We start from the raw sequence: 14059 nt of genomic DNA on the forward strand, positions 1-14059 counted from the left end.
TCCCAGCTACTCAGGAGGCTGAGGTAGGAGAATCGCTTGAACCGAGGAGAGGGAGGCTGCAGTGAGCCAAGATGATGCCACAGCACTCCAGCCTGGGCGACAGAGCAAGACTCCATCTCAAAAAAATAAAAATAAAAATAAATAAAATAAAAAATTAGCTGGGCATCATGGCACGCACCTGTAATCCCAGCTATTCAGGAGGCTGAGGCAGGAGAATCACTTGAACCTGGGAGGCAGAGGTTTCAGTGAGCTGAGATAGCGCCACTGCACTCCAGCCTGGGTTACAGAGTGAGACTCCATCTCAGAATAAACAAACAAAAAATAATAATTTGTTTAATGTAGATCCTGCTCTCAAGGATTTTTCAGACAGATAGGGACAGAAGATGTTACCAAAATCAACTCTTGGTCCGGTGTGGTGGCTCATGCTGGTAATCTCAGCACTTTGAGAGGGCAAGAGGATAGGATCGCTTCGGCCCAGGAGTTGGAGATCAGCCTCAGCAATACTGAGAATCCTGTCTAAAAAATTAGAAAATACACAACTTAGCTAGGTGCGGTAGCACGCGCCTGTAGTCCCAGCTACTTGGGAGGCCAAGGCGGGAGGATCACTTAAGCCCAGGAGTTTGGGACTGCAGTGAGCTACAATTGTGCCACTGCACTCCAGCCTGAATGACAGAGGTTTACCCTGTTTCTAAATAAATAAATAAAAATTGGTCAGGCGCAGTGGCTCACACCTGTAATTCCAGCACTTTGGGAGGCCGAGGCAGCCAGGATCACCTGAGGTCGGGAGTTCGAGACCTGCCTGACCAACGTGGAGAAAACCCACCTCTAGTAAAAATACAAAATCAGCAGGGCATGGTGGTACATGCCTGTAATCCCAGCTACTCAGGAGGCTGAGGCAGGACAATCACTTGAACCAGGGAGGCGGAGGTTGCGGTGAGCCGAGATGGCGTGATTGCCCTCCAGCCTGGGCAACAAGAGCAAAACTCTGTCTAAAAAATAAATAAATAAATAAAAATTAGATAAGCTCTTGCAACGGAATGAATGCTCCAAAAGGGAAATTGGAAGGCCGGTTGAAGTGGCTCATGCCTATAATCCCAATAGGAGACCGAGGTGGGCAGATCACCTGAGGCTAGGAGTTTGAGACCCACCTGGCCAACATGGTGAAACCTATCTCTATTAAAAATACAAAAATTAGCCAGGCGTGGGGCACGCGCCGGTCATCCCAGCTACTCAGGAGGCTGAGGCATGAGAATCGCTTGAACCCGGAAGGCAGAGGTTGCAGTAAACTGAGATCACGGCCGGGCGCGGTGGCTCACGCCTGTAATCCCAGCACTTTGGGAGGCCGAGGAGGGCGGATCACGAGGTCAGGAGATCGAGACCATCCTGGCTAACATGGTGAAACCCCGTCTCTACTAAAAATACAAAAAAAATTAGCCAGGCATGGTGGCGGGTGCCTGTAGTCCCAGCTACTGGGGAGGCTGAGGCAGGAGAATGGTGTGAACCCGGGAGGCGGAGCTTGCAGTGAGCCGAGATTGCGCCACTGCACTCTAGCCTGGGCGACAGAGTGAGACTTCGTCTCAAAAAAAAAAAAAAGCTGACATCACATCACTGCACTCCAGCCTGGACAACAGAGTAAGACTGTGTCTCAAAAAATTAAAAATTAAAAATTAAAAAAAAGAAATGGCTTTGCCTGGGAAAGGGGCAAGCTGGGAGCTTCTCCCCTGCTAGCCTAGAGCTGTGTTTTCAGAGCTGTGTTGCAGAAGCAAACTGTTTGCCCCCTCCCCTTATTCAGACCAACCAACATGCCAACTAAGACCAACCTGTCCTTCAGCAGGGCGCTCAGTTGCAGGGGATGTTGAAGTGTAAGAAATGGACTTTGCCTCTAAAAGATTTACAACCTACTGGAAACAGAATAAAAATACACGTGAAACAAGTAAAATACTTCAAGGTAGGGACACATTTGAAGACTAACTATGCTATGCCCACCAAGGTTTTTGGTTTTTGGTTTTATAGAAATAGGGTCTCACTATGTTGCCCAGACTGGCCTTGAACTCCTGGGCTTAAGCCATCCTCTAGCCTCAGCTTCCCAAATTGCTTTGATTACAGGCATGAACTACTATGCCTGGTCACCAATTAAGGTTTTTGGACGCACTCAGGAAAGCTAATTCTATGGAGACAGTAGTACTATTGTAACCGCCCAAGGGGTTCACTTTGCCTGAGCCAACTCATCAAGACAGGGGAATTGCAATAGAGAAAGAGTAATTCACGCAGAGTCAGCTGTGCAGGATACCGGAGTTTTATTATTACTCAAGTCAGTTTCCCCAAGCATTGGGGGAGCAGAGTTTCTGTTGGTGGTGGTGGTGTTTTGGTTTTTTGTTTTGTTTTGTTCTGAGACAGAGTCTCGCTCTGCCACCTAGGCTGGAGTGCGGTGGCGCAATCTCAGCTCACTGCGGTCTCCACCTCCTGGGCTCAGGGAATTCTCCTGCCTCAGCACCCAGAGTAGCTGGGATTACAGGCATGCGCCACCATGCCCAGCTAATTTTGTATTTTTAGTAGAGACGGGGTTTCACCATGTTGGCCAGGCTGGTCTCGAACTCCTGACCTCAGGTGATCCACCCGCCTCTGCCTCCCAAAGTGCTGGGATTACAGGCGTGAGCCACCATGCCCAGTTGGGGAGCAGAGTTTTTGAGAATAACTTGGTGATTTGGGGGAAGCCAGTGAGCCAGGAGTGCTGACTGGTCAGGGATGAAATCATAGGCAGTCGATGTTGTCTTCTTGCTCTGAGTCAGTTCCTGAATGGGAGCCACAAGATCAGGTGAGCCAGTTTACTGATCTGGGTGGGGCCAGCTGATCCATCAAGTGCAGGGTCTGCAAAATATCTCAAGCACTGATCTTAGGAGCAGTTTAGGGAGGGTCAGAATCTTGTAGCCTCCAGACTCCTAAACCATAATTATTTATAATCTTGCGGCTAATGTTAATCCTACAGAGGCAATCTAGTCCCTAGGCAACAAGGAAGATGGTCTGCTTTGGGAAACGGCTGTTATCGTCTTTGTTTTATGTATTGTATGTATGTATTTATTTTCAAGACAGAGTCTCTCTCTGTCGTCCAGGCTGGAGTGCAGCGGTGCAATCTCTGCCTCCTGGGTTCAAGCAGTTCTCCTGTCTCAGCCTCCCTCGTAGCTAGGACTACAGTCACATGCCACCATGCTCAGCTAATTTTTGTATTTTTAGTAGAAATGGGATTTCACCATCTTGGTCAGACTGGTCTCGAACTCCTGATCTCAGGTGATCCACCCACCTCGGCCTCCCAAAGTGCTGGGATTACAGGCATGAGCCACTGTGCCCAGCCATCGTCTTTGTTTCACTATAAATTGTAAATAAATTTCTCCCAAAGTTAGTTCAGCCTACCCCCAGGAATGAATAGGGACAGCTTGGAGGTTAAAAACAAGGTGGAGTTGGTTAAGTTAGATCACTTTCACTGTATCGGTTATAATTTTGCAAAGGGAGTTTCACTGTCTTTGGGAAGACCTCACAGGGGAAATGGAATTTTGTGCAGTTTGACTTGAAAAAAGTAGTGTTTGGCCAGGGAAGGGAAAAGAGCCTCCTAGGCAAGGAACAGCTTGGTAACATTCAGGAACAGGTGTGCGTTCTGAGAAAGGAAATAAAGCCCTGGCATGTGGTAACGGGCCTGGTACTATCAGCTAGGCCTTGATGTTCCACTGAAGTAAACAATTTCACAATACATGAACACCAGACAAGGCTACTCTGTGGCCATGATAAACCAAGACAAAAACATCATCACGGCCGGGCACAGTGGCTCACGCCTATAATCCCAGGGAGGCCGAGGCAGGTGGGTCATGAGGTCAGCAGTTCAAGACTAGCCTGGCCAAGATGGTGAAACCCCGTCTCTACTAAAAATACAAAAATTAGCCGGGCACGGTGGCAGGTGCCTGTAATCCCAGCTACTCAGAAGGCTGAGGCAGGAGAATCGCTTGAACTCAGGGGCGGAGGTTGCAGTGAGCTGAAATCACACCACTGCACTCCAGCCTGGGCGACAGAGTAAGACACCATCTCAAAAAAAAAAAAAAAAAAACCATCATCACGGCCAGGTGCAGTGGCTCATGCCTGTAATCCCAGCGCTTTCAGAGGCTGAGGTGGGAAGATCATGAGGTCAAGAGTTCAAGGCCAGCCTGACCAACATGATAAAATCCCGTCTCTACTAAAATTACAAAATTTAGCTCAGCGTGGTGGCACCCACCTGTAATCCCAGCTACTCAGGAGGCTGAGGCAGGAGAATCGCTTGAACCCAGGATGCGGAGGTTGCAGTGAGCCAAGATTGTGCCATTGCATTCCAGCCTGGGCAACAGAGCAAGACTCCATCTCAAAAAAAAAAAAATTAGCTGGGTGTGGTGGCGCATGCCTGTAATCCCAGCTACTTGGGAGGCTGAGGCAGGAGAATCGCTTAAACCCAGGAGGTGGAGGTTGCAGTGAGCAGAGATCATGCCACTGCACTCCAGCCCAGGCAACAGAGTGAGACTCTGTCTCAAAAAAAAAAAAAAGAAAAGAAAAAAGAAAGCAAAAATGACGTCCAGATGTTTAGCTACCTGGAAATACCATTTATTGAGATGAGGTAAACTGTGAAAGAGACAGAAAAAGAAGGAAAGATCAAGAGTTCACTTTTGGACACATTAGATTTGAGATGCTGATGAGATGTCTGGGAGGATTTGTCAAGAAGGCAGGGCCATGCCCTGTTCTGGACATCACCAATGAACCTGAGACCCAGGAAAAGGTATAGGAACCCTGCTCCTCAGCCTTGCAATGGGAGCTCTGTGCCTGAGGTGAGGTTGGACTGGGGTGGAGAAGGGGGAGGATGGGAACTCATGCGTAAGTTGCGTCTGTGGTACACCTGGCATTCCGCTCAGCACTCTGTCACCATGGCCTCACAACAACCTGGCAGGGTAGGACTTACTCTTCCCGTTTTACAAAAGAGGAGACTGAAAATCAGAGAGGTGCTAAGATTTACAGAGGGACACAGCTAAGAACTGGGGAAGTAAGGGCTGGTTGGTAACACTGAGCACCACAGCAGAGACCAGGTGTATTCGTTTCCCAGGGTGGCTGTAACCAGTTACTGTAAATGAGTGGCTTCAAACAATAGAAATATATTCTCTCACAGTTCTGGAGGTCAGAAATCCAAAATTAAAGTGTTGGCAGGGCCACACTCTTTCCCCAGGCTCTGGGGTAGAATTTTTTTTTTTTTTTTTTTTTTTGAGATGGAGTCTTGTTCTGTCATCCAGGCTGGAGTGCAGTGGCATGATCACAGCTGACTGAAACCTCAAATTCAAGGGATCCTCCTTCTTCAGCCTCCCCAGTAGCTGAGAGTACAGGTATGCACTGCCATGCCTGGCTAGTTTTTTTTTAGTTTTTGTAGAGATGTTGACCAGGATGATCTTGAACTTCCTGGCCTCAAGTGATCCTCCAGCCTCAGCCTCCTAAAGTGCTGGGATTACAGGCGTGAGCCACTGCACCAAGCCTTGAATCTTTCCTTGCCTCTCTCCTAGCTTTCGTGGCTGCCAGCAATCTTTAGCATCCCTTGGTTTACAGCTTGTCATTCCAATCTCTGCCTCCATTTTCCCAGGATCTTCTCCTCTGTGCATCTATTTCTCTGTATCTGACCTCCTTCTCCTTCGCTCTTTTGTTTGTTTTTGGAGATGAGGTCTCACTGTGTTGCCCAGGCTGGTCTCGAACTCCTGGGCTCAAGAGATCCTCCCACCTCAGCCTCTCAAGTAACTGGAACAATAGGCATGGGCCACCACTCTGGCTTGCCTTACTCTTTTTGGTGTGTGCTTCACTTTTTTTTTTTTTTTTTTTTGAGATGAAGTCTTGCTCTGTCGCCCAGGCTGGAGTGCAGTGGTAAGATCTTGGCTCACTGCAACCTCTGCTCCCCAGGTTCAAGCAATTCTTGTGCCTCAGCCTCCTGAGTGGCTGGGATTATAGGTGTGCGCCACCACAACCAGCTAATTTTTGTATTTTTAGTAGAGACAGGGTTTCAGCATGTTAACCAGGCTGGTCTCGAACTCCTGAGGTCAAGTGGTCCGCCTGCCTCAGTCTCACAAAGTGCTGGGATTACAAGTGTGAGCCACCACACCTGGCCAATGTGCCTCACTCTTATTAGGACACTTGCCATTGGATTTAAGGCCTACCTGGATAATCCTGGATGATCACCTCACTTAAAAATTCTGAATTAGGTTGGGTGCAGTGCCTCAAGCCTGTGATCCCAGCACTTTGGGAAGCTGAGGTGGGTAGATCACTTGAGCCCAGGAATTGGAGGCCAGCCTGGGCAACACAGTGACATACTGTCTCTACAAAAAATATACAAATTAGCTGGGTGTGATGGCATGTGGCCATAGTTTTAGCTACTCAGGAGGCTGAGGTAGGAGGATCCATTGAGCTCAGAAGTTCGAGATTGCAGTGAGCCATGTTCACGCCACTGCACTCCAGCCTGGGTGACAGATTGAGACCCTGTCTCGAACAAACAAACCTTTTTTTTTTGAGACAGAGTCTCGCTCTGTCGCCCAGGCTGGAGTGCAGTGGCACAATCTCAGTTTACTGCAACCTCCACCTCCCAGGTTCCAGCAATTTTCCTGCCTCAGCCTCCCAAGTAGCTGGGATTACAGGCGCCCGCCACCACGCCCGGCTAATTTTCGTATTTTTAGTAGCAACAGGGTTTCATCATGTTGGCCAGACTGGCCTGGAACTCCTGACCTCAGGTGATCCCCCCGCCTTGGCCTCCCAAAGTGCTGAGATTACAGGCATAAGCCACTGCACCTGCCAAAAACAAACCTTTAATTGTATCCAAAAAGATCCTTTTTCCACATAGAATAACATCCACAGGTTCTGGGGATTAGGATATGGACGTATCTTTTTAGGGACTACCGGTCAACCCAGCTAGAGGAGCTAGAGGAGGCCGCAGCTGTTAGCCTTGGAAATCTTGTAAAATGCTTCCTGAGCTTAAAAAGCAGGCAGCTTTTCCTACTTTTTCTTCATCCAGTTTCGCAAATATGCCTCCTTGCAGGATGGCCCAGCAGCTTAAATGCTGCCAACCCAAGTGTGGCTTGGTCTTCTAGACTATGTATAATTGTGACAAAACCCTCAGATTCTGAGTCCTTATGACACAGGGATAGTCAAGTATGAAGGGGAGGCCGGGCGCAGTGGCCCACGCCTGTAACCCCAGCACTTTGGGAGGCCGAGGCGGGTGGATCACTTGAGGTCGGGAGCCCGAGACCAGCCTGGCCAACATGGTGAAACCCCATCTCTACTAAAAATACAAAATTACCTGGATGTGGTGGTGCATACCTGTAATCCCAGCTACTCAGGAGGCTGAGACAGGAGAATTGCTTGAACCTGGGAGGCGGAGATTGTGGTGAGCCGAGATCTCACCACTGCACTCCAGCCTGGGCAACAAAGGCAAAACTCCGTCTCAAAAAAAAAAAAAGTCTTTGGGGATGTGCACTCACAATTTGGAGCACAGGGGAGGACGTGTGCGGATTTGTACAAAGACACCGCCCCACCGGGCCACGGGCTTCACCAACAAGAACCACAGCTACCCAGGTAGCTTGCCACCTTCCTCCCCATAGAGAAACTAAGCTGGGGTTTCTTGAGCAAGTTTTTTTGTCATAGGGACAGGAGCCAAGGCAGGGCAGTGGAAAGGAGGGTGGAAAGAGGGAAATGTAAAGGAATGTAAATGTAGTTCTCCCAGCCGTGCTCACATGTGACTCATCCACCCATAGGGAACTAGCTTGGCTGTAACACAGACAGAATCATTTTTATTTCCGCCACTTGGGACTTTTGCTGTCCTTGGAAGAGGGCTTTGGCATGAGAACAGTAAGAGGAAGGATCTACCAGAACTCAAAACCCTGGTTTCTGATTCTGGAGTTCCAGTTCTTTCTATGATGGTTTTCTAACCAGTGAGGACTTCTGAGAACAGCAAAGGGCTTCTTCACCATCATCATGAGACCTTATCAGTAACTAACTTATCACCAGGAGATTATATCACAATGTCTATTTGCAGAATACTTTACAGTTTACACATTTCACATATATTATTTCAGCACTTTGGCGATTGCTGTGCAAATCTGGCTGCCTAGAGAAGTTACCTGGCATTCTGTATATATGGTATTTTATGACATGATATTGATTTAGTGTGTGGATGGTGTCTCATCCCCCATATATAAAGACAGAGGTGAGGCTTGGGTTTGGTTTTTCTTTTTTTTTTTTGGACAGGGTTTCTGTCGCCCAGGCTGGAGTGTAGTAGTTTGATCTCAGCTCATTGGAGCCTCAACTTCCTGGGCATCGATCCTCCCACCTTAGTCTCCCAAGTAGTTGGAACTACAGGCGCAGACCACCACGCCGGGCTAATTTTTTTTTTTGAGACAGCGTCTCACTCTGTCACCCAGGCTGGAGTGCAGTGGCGCAATCTCGGCTCACTGCAACCTCCGCCTCCTGGGTTCAAGCAATTCTCCTGCCTCAGCCTCCTGAGTATCTGGGACTACAGGCACACCACCACGCCCAGTTAATTGTTGTATTTTTAGTAGAGACGGGGTTTCACCATATTGGCCAGGCTGTTCTCAAACTCCTGACCTCAAGGGATCCACTCGTCTCGGCCTCCCAAAGTGCTAGGATTACAGCATGTGACACCATGCCCGCTTGAGGCTTGAGTGTGTGTGTGTGTGTGTTTTGTTTTGTTTTTTTGGTATTTATGAAGCTATTTGACACTTCCATCACTATCCAAATTTATATATATATGTATGTATAGTTGTTGTTTTTGTTTTGTTTGAGACAGTATTACTGTGTCACCCAGGCTGGAGTGCAGGGGTGCAATCTCAGCCCACTGCAACCTCTGCCTCCTGGGTTCAAGCAATTCTGCCCCAGCCAACTGTGTAGCTGGGACTACAGGCACATGCCCCCATGCCCAGCTAATTTTTGTGTTGTTGTTTTTTGTTTGTTTGTTTTTTGTTTGGTTCTTTTTTTGGTTTTATTTTGTTTTGTTTTTTGAGACAGAGTCTCGCTCTGTCGCCCAGGCTGGAGTGCAGTGGCAAAATCTCGGCTCACTGTAACCTCTGCCTCCCGGGTTCAAGCAATTCTCCTGCCTCAGTCTCGCGAGTAGCTGGGATTACAGGCGCCCACCACCACGCCTGGCTAATTTTTGTATTTTTAATAGAGATGGGGTTTCACCGTTTTGGCCAGGCTGGTCTTGAACTCCTGATCTCGGGTGATCCGCCCGCTTTGGCCTCCCAAAGTGCTGGGATTACAGGCATGAGCCACCGTGCCCGGCCTAATATTTGTATTTTTAATGGAGACGGGGTTTCACCATGTTGGTCAGGCTGGTCTCAAACTCCTCACCTCAAGTGATCTGCCCACCTCAGCCTCTCAAAGTGCTGTGATTACAGCCATCAGCCACCGCATCCAGCCCCAAAATTGTATTTTTGACACTGATTGCTGCTCCCAGAGTGTGGGACTCCTGCCTTCATTCAGCACTGTTATGGATTTGCTCCTGTTGGGGCATTTAAATATGTGTTGGAGATGCCAAGCAACAAGGACTCCGGATGCCTGTATTCAGTCTGTTTCCAAGCCTTGAGGAGGAATTTAATCTTCAGTTTGCTGCAAGTTCTGCAAAATCCTTGAGGCTGTTATTTGCAAACCACTGGATGCAGTGACTCTGTGGGAAGCTCACACACATCATCTATGTAGATTATGGATGATTTTGCAGACTCAGCAAAACATGTGGATCTACAGACCTCTTGAACAGAATCAGAGTCGTGTATTAGCCTGCACCAGGAAAACGCATCCCACTAGATAGAAATTTCCCAGAGGGAGCCTAGAGTTGAAAGCTTCTGCTGCTTTTACAGCAAGTCACGAAATCCACAGGTCCCAAAACTGGAAGGGATCCGAGGGACCGTCTAATCTTTCCCCTTTCATTTTAGGATGAGGAAGCTAAAGCCTAGAAAACTGAAAGGATGAACCCAAAATCCCATAGCCCAAGTCCAATGCTCTTTCCACTGTACTATATTATCTGTTCTAGAAAACACCCCAATAAAGCCAAATATTGTTTTGCAGATCAAAGAAACTGGCATTATTCAGGGTCATGCTCATGGTCTGTCCAGCTTACAGTGTGAACATGAGACCTTGGTTTGCTATCCCCAGCAGCTTTTCAGTGAGTTGCCTTGTGATGCCTTATGTCAAAGTAGTGTTACAGACAGGAGCAAAATGTCTGTAAATGGGGCTTCATGACACAGCCTCTCCATGGCAAGAAAGCAGAGCAGGGCCACTCCATCCTCCTCACTATCAGATTAGCAGCATCAAAAAGTAGGTATTAGGTCAGGCAGGGTGGCTCACACCTGTAATTCCAGCACTTTGGGAAGCCAAGGCAGGAGGATCGCTTGAGCTCAGGAGTTGAAGACCAGCCTGGGCAACATAGCAAAACTCTGTCTCTACAAAAACTACAAAAATCAACTGGGTGTGGTGGCACATGCCTGTGGTCTCAGCTACTGCGAAGCTGAGGGGGGAGGATCACCAGAGCCCGACAGGTTGAGGCTTCAGTGAGCTATGATCATGCCACTGCATTCCAGCCTGCAGCCTGGGCAACAAAGTGAGACCTTGTCTCAAAAAAAAAGTATTAAAGTTTTTTGTCCACCCTACATCTGGGGGCTCATCAGATGGGAATGGATGACCTTAACCCCTAGGAAGTGGTTTTGCTGTGTAGCAAAGGGAGCCGAAGTAAAACCTGGGGTTAGTTAAGATGCCTCAAAGCACAGCCTGAAACAAAGCGCTTTACTGGAGTGTGCAAGGCAGGTCTCCACTGCTCGAACATGGTTCTTTTGTTGTTGTTTTTTTTGAGATGGTCTCCCTCCGTCGCCCAGGCTGGAGTCCAGTGGTGTGATCTCGGCTCACTATAACCACCGCCTCCCGGGTTCAAGTGATTCTCCTGCCTCAGCCTCCCAAGTAGCTGGGACTACAGGTTCACCACACCTAAGTTTTATATTTTTAGTAGAGATGGGGTGTCGTCATGTTGGCCAGGCTGGTCTCGAACTCCTGATGTCAAGTGATCCACCCATCTTGGCCTCCCAAAGTGCTGGGATTACAGGCATGAGCCACCGTGCCTGGCCCGCACATGGTTCTTTCTATCCACCATGGAAGACCTCTCGAATCCTAAAAATGCATTCTGGGAAAATGTGGCATTAAGCAGGACATTTGCCTTGCTCATAAATCCATTATAGCTAGAGGTGGTCTCCGTGCCCATGCATTTCCTGCTACCTCTGCCTGGAGCACCCTCCCCCTCACCCTCAATCAATCTCAAGATGCAGCTTAAGTGTCACCTTCTTTAGGAAGACTTCCTTGACACTGTCTTTTCTTTTTTCTTTCTTTCTTTTCTTTTCTTTTTTTTTTTTTTGAGGCAGGGTCTCTCTCTGTTGCCCAGGCTGGAGTGCAGTGGCACAATCGCAGCTCGCTACAGCCTTGAACTCAAGTGGTTCCTCCACCTCAGCCTCCCCAGTAGCTGAAACTACAGGTGCAAGCCACCATGCCCCGGTATTTTTTGTTTTTCTGTTTTGTTTTGTTTTAGAGTCGTGGTCTTGCTATGTTGTCCAGGCTGGTCTTGAACTCCTGGCCTCAAGTGATCCTCCTGCCTTAGCCTTGCAAGTGCTGGGATTGCAAAGTGCTGGGATTGCAGGTGTGAGTCACCACGCCTGGCCAACACTGTTCATTTTTTTTTTTTTTTTGAGACGGAGTTTTGCTCTTGTTGCCCAGGCTGCAGTGCAATGGTGCAATCTTGGCTCACAGCAACCTCTGCTTCCCGGGTTCAAGTCATTCTCCTGCCTCAGCCTCCAGAGTAGATGGGATTACAGGCATGTGCCACCACACCCAGCTAATTTTGTATTTTTAGTAGAGATAGGGTTTCTCCATGTTGGTCAGGCTGGTCTCGAACTCCAGACCTCAGGTGATCTGCCCGTCTCGGCCTCCCAAAGTGCTGGGATTACAGGCATTAGCCACCGTGCCCGGCCAACACTGTTCATTCTTTACCCCATTCTAAGCTGACTTAAAGTGCCCCTTTTCTGTGCCCCGTCTCCCTCCATGCCTCTTCTCTAAGCAAGCTTATCTCGTTCTATTGTAGTTGTAGGTTTCCTTGTCTCCCACTCTTAGAAGAGACACTCCATTGGGGGCAGAGTGTTTTCCATTTCAGCATTTCTTTTTTGTTTTTGTTTTTTTAAAGACAGGAGTCTAGGCCGGGCACAGTAGCTCACACCTGTCATCCTAGCACTTTGGGAGGCCAAGGTGGGCAGATTGCTTGAGCCCAGGCATTTGAGACCCGCCTGGGCAACATGGTGAGACTCTGTCTCTACAACAATAACAACAACAACAACAACAACTTAGCTGGACATATGCAAGCCTGTAGTCCCAGTTACTCAGGAGGCTGACAGGGGACAATTACTTGAGCCTGGAAGGTGGAGGTTGCAGTGAGCCGAGATCACACCACTGCACCCCAGTCTGGGTGACAGAATGAGACCTTGTCTCTCAGGAAAAAATAAAATAAAAAAACAGGAGTCTGGCTCTGTCACCCAGGCTGGAGTGCAGTGGCATGATCATAGCTCACTGTAATCTTGAACTCCTGGCTCCAGTGATCCTCCTGCCTCCAGTGATCCTCCTGCCTTGGCCTCTCAAAGCGCTGGGATTACAGGCATGAGCCACCACGCCTGGCTGAGCATCCCCTTTGAAACAGTGAAGAGGAGAGTAGATTTTAAATAAATGTCGGTAGAATTAATGATTCTTCTGCCTGCCATCCAATCACCCCCTTTATCTGGCCCCTCTTACTTTTTTTTTTTAGACAGACTCTCGCTCTGTCGCCCAGGCTGGAGTGCAGTGGTGCGATCTTGGCTCACCGCAACCACTTCTTGGGTTCAAGCAATTCTCCTGCCTAAGCCTCCCAAAGTAGCTGGGACTATAGGCATGTGCCACCACGCCCAGCTAATTTTTTTGTATTTTTAGTAGAGACGGGGTTTTGCGGTATTAGCCAGGATGGTCTCGATCTCCTGACCTCGTGATCCACCCGCCTCAGCCTCCCAAAGAAGTGCTGGGATTACAGGCATGAGCCACTGCGCCCGGCCTTTTTTTTCTTTTTTTGAGACACAGTCTTGCCCTGTCACCCAGGGTGGAGTGCAGTGGTATGACCTCGGTTCACTGCAACCTCCACCTTCCAGGTTTAAGCGATTCTCCTGCCTCAGCCTCCTGAGTAGCTGGGACTACAGGCGTGTGCCACCATGCCCGGCTAATTTTTGTATTTTTAGTAGAGACAGGGTTTTTCCATGTTGGCCATTCTGGTCTTGAACTCCTGACTTCAGGTGATTCACCTGCCTCAGCCTCCCAAAGTGCTGGGATTACAGGCGTGAGCCACTGTACCCGGCCTCCTCTTACATTTTTTAAAAGAAATAGAGGCAAGAGAGGCCTCACTATATTGCCCAGGCTGGCCTCAAACTCCTGGGCTCAAGTGATTTTCCTGCCTCATCCTCTTGACTAGCTGGGACTCCAGGCACACGCTACTGTGCCCAGCCAGCCCCTCTGACTCTTGAAAGATCTTCAATATGAGGATCTCTTCAAGCTGCCTCCTATCCTACCAATAAATGTCACTGTTCCCAGCCAGCCACCGCCAGGAACACTCCTGTAGCTGAAATTTGGGTTTACTGCTGTTTGCAGTGGAGAATGTGTACTGGGGGAATGATGGGACATCTGTCTAAGAGGGTGTTAGAAAGGACTTATTATAGGATTTGACTTGCGTTGGGTGATTTGGAGAAGAGTCGAAGAAACAGGGCTTTGCTTTAAATTGGAGGCTGTCAGGAAGTGGGGGTAATACTGTAATTTTTGTTGTTGTTGTTGTTTTTGAGACAGAATTTTGCCCTTGTTGCCCAGGATGGAGTGCAGTGGCGTGATCTCGGCTCACTGCAACATCCGCCTCCCGGGTTTAAGCAATTCTCCTGCCTCAGCCTCCCGAGTAGCTGGGATTACAGGCATG

The sequence above is a fragment of the Pongo pygmaeus genome, chromosome 9 (assembly GCF_028885625.2).
Source record: "Pongo pygmaeus isolate AG05252 chromosome 9, NHGRI_mPonPyg2-v2.0_pri, whole genome shotgun sequence".
NCBI classification, from domain to species: Eukaryota; Metazoa; Chordata; class Mammalia; order Primates; family Hominidae; genus Pongo; species Pongo pygmaeus.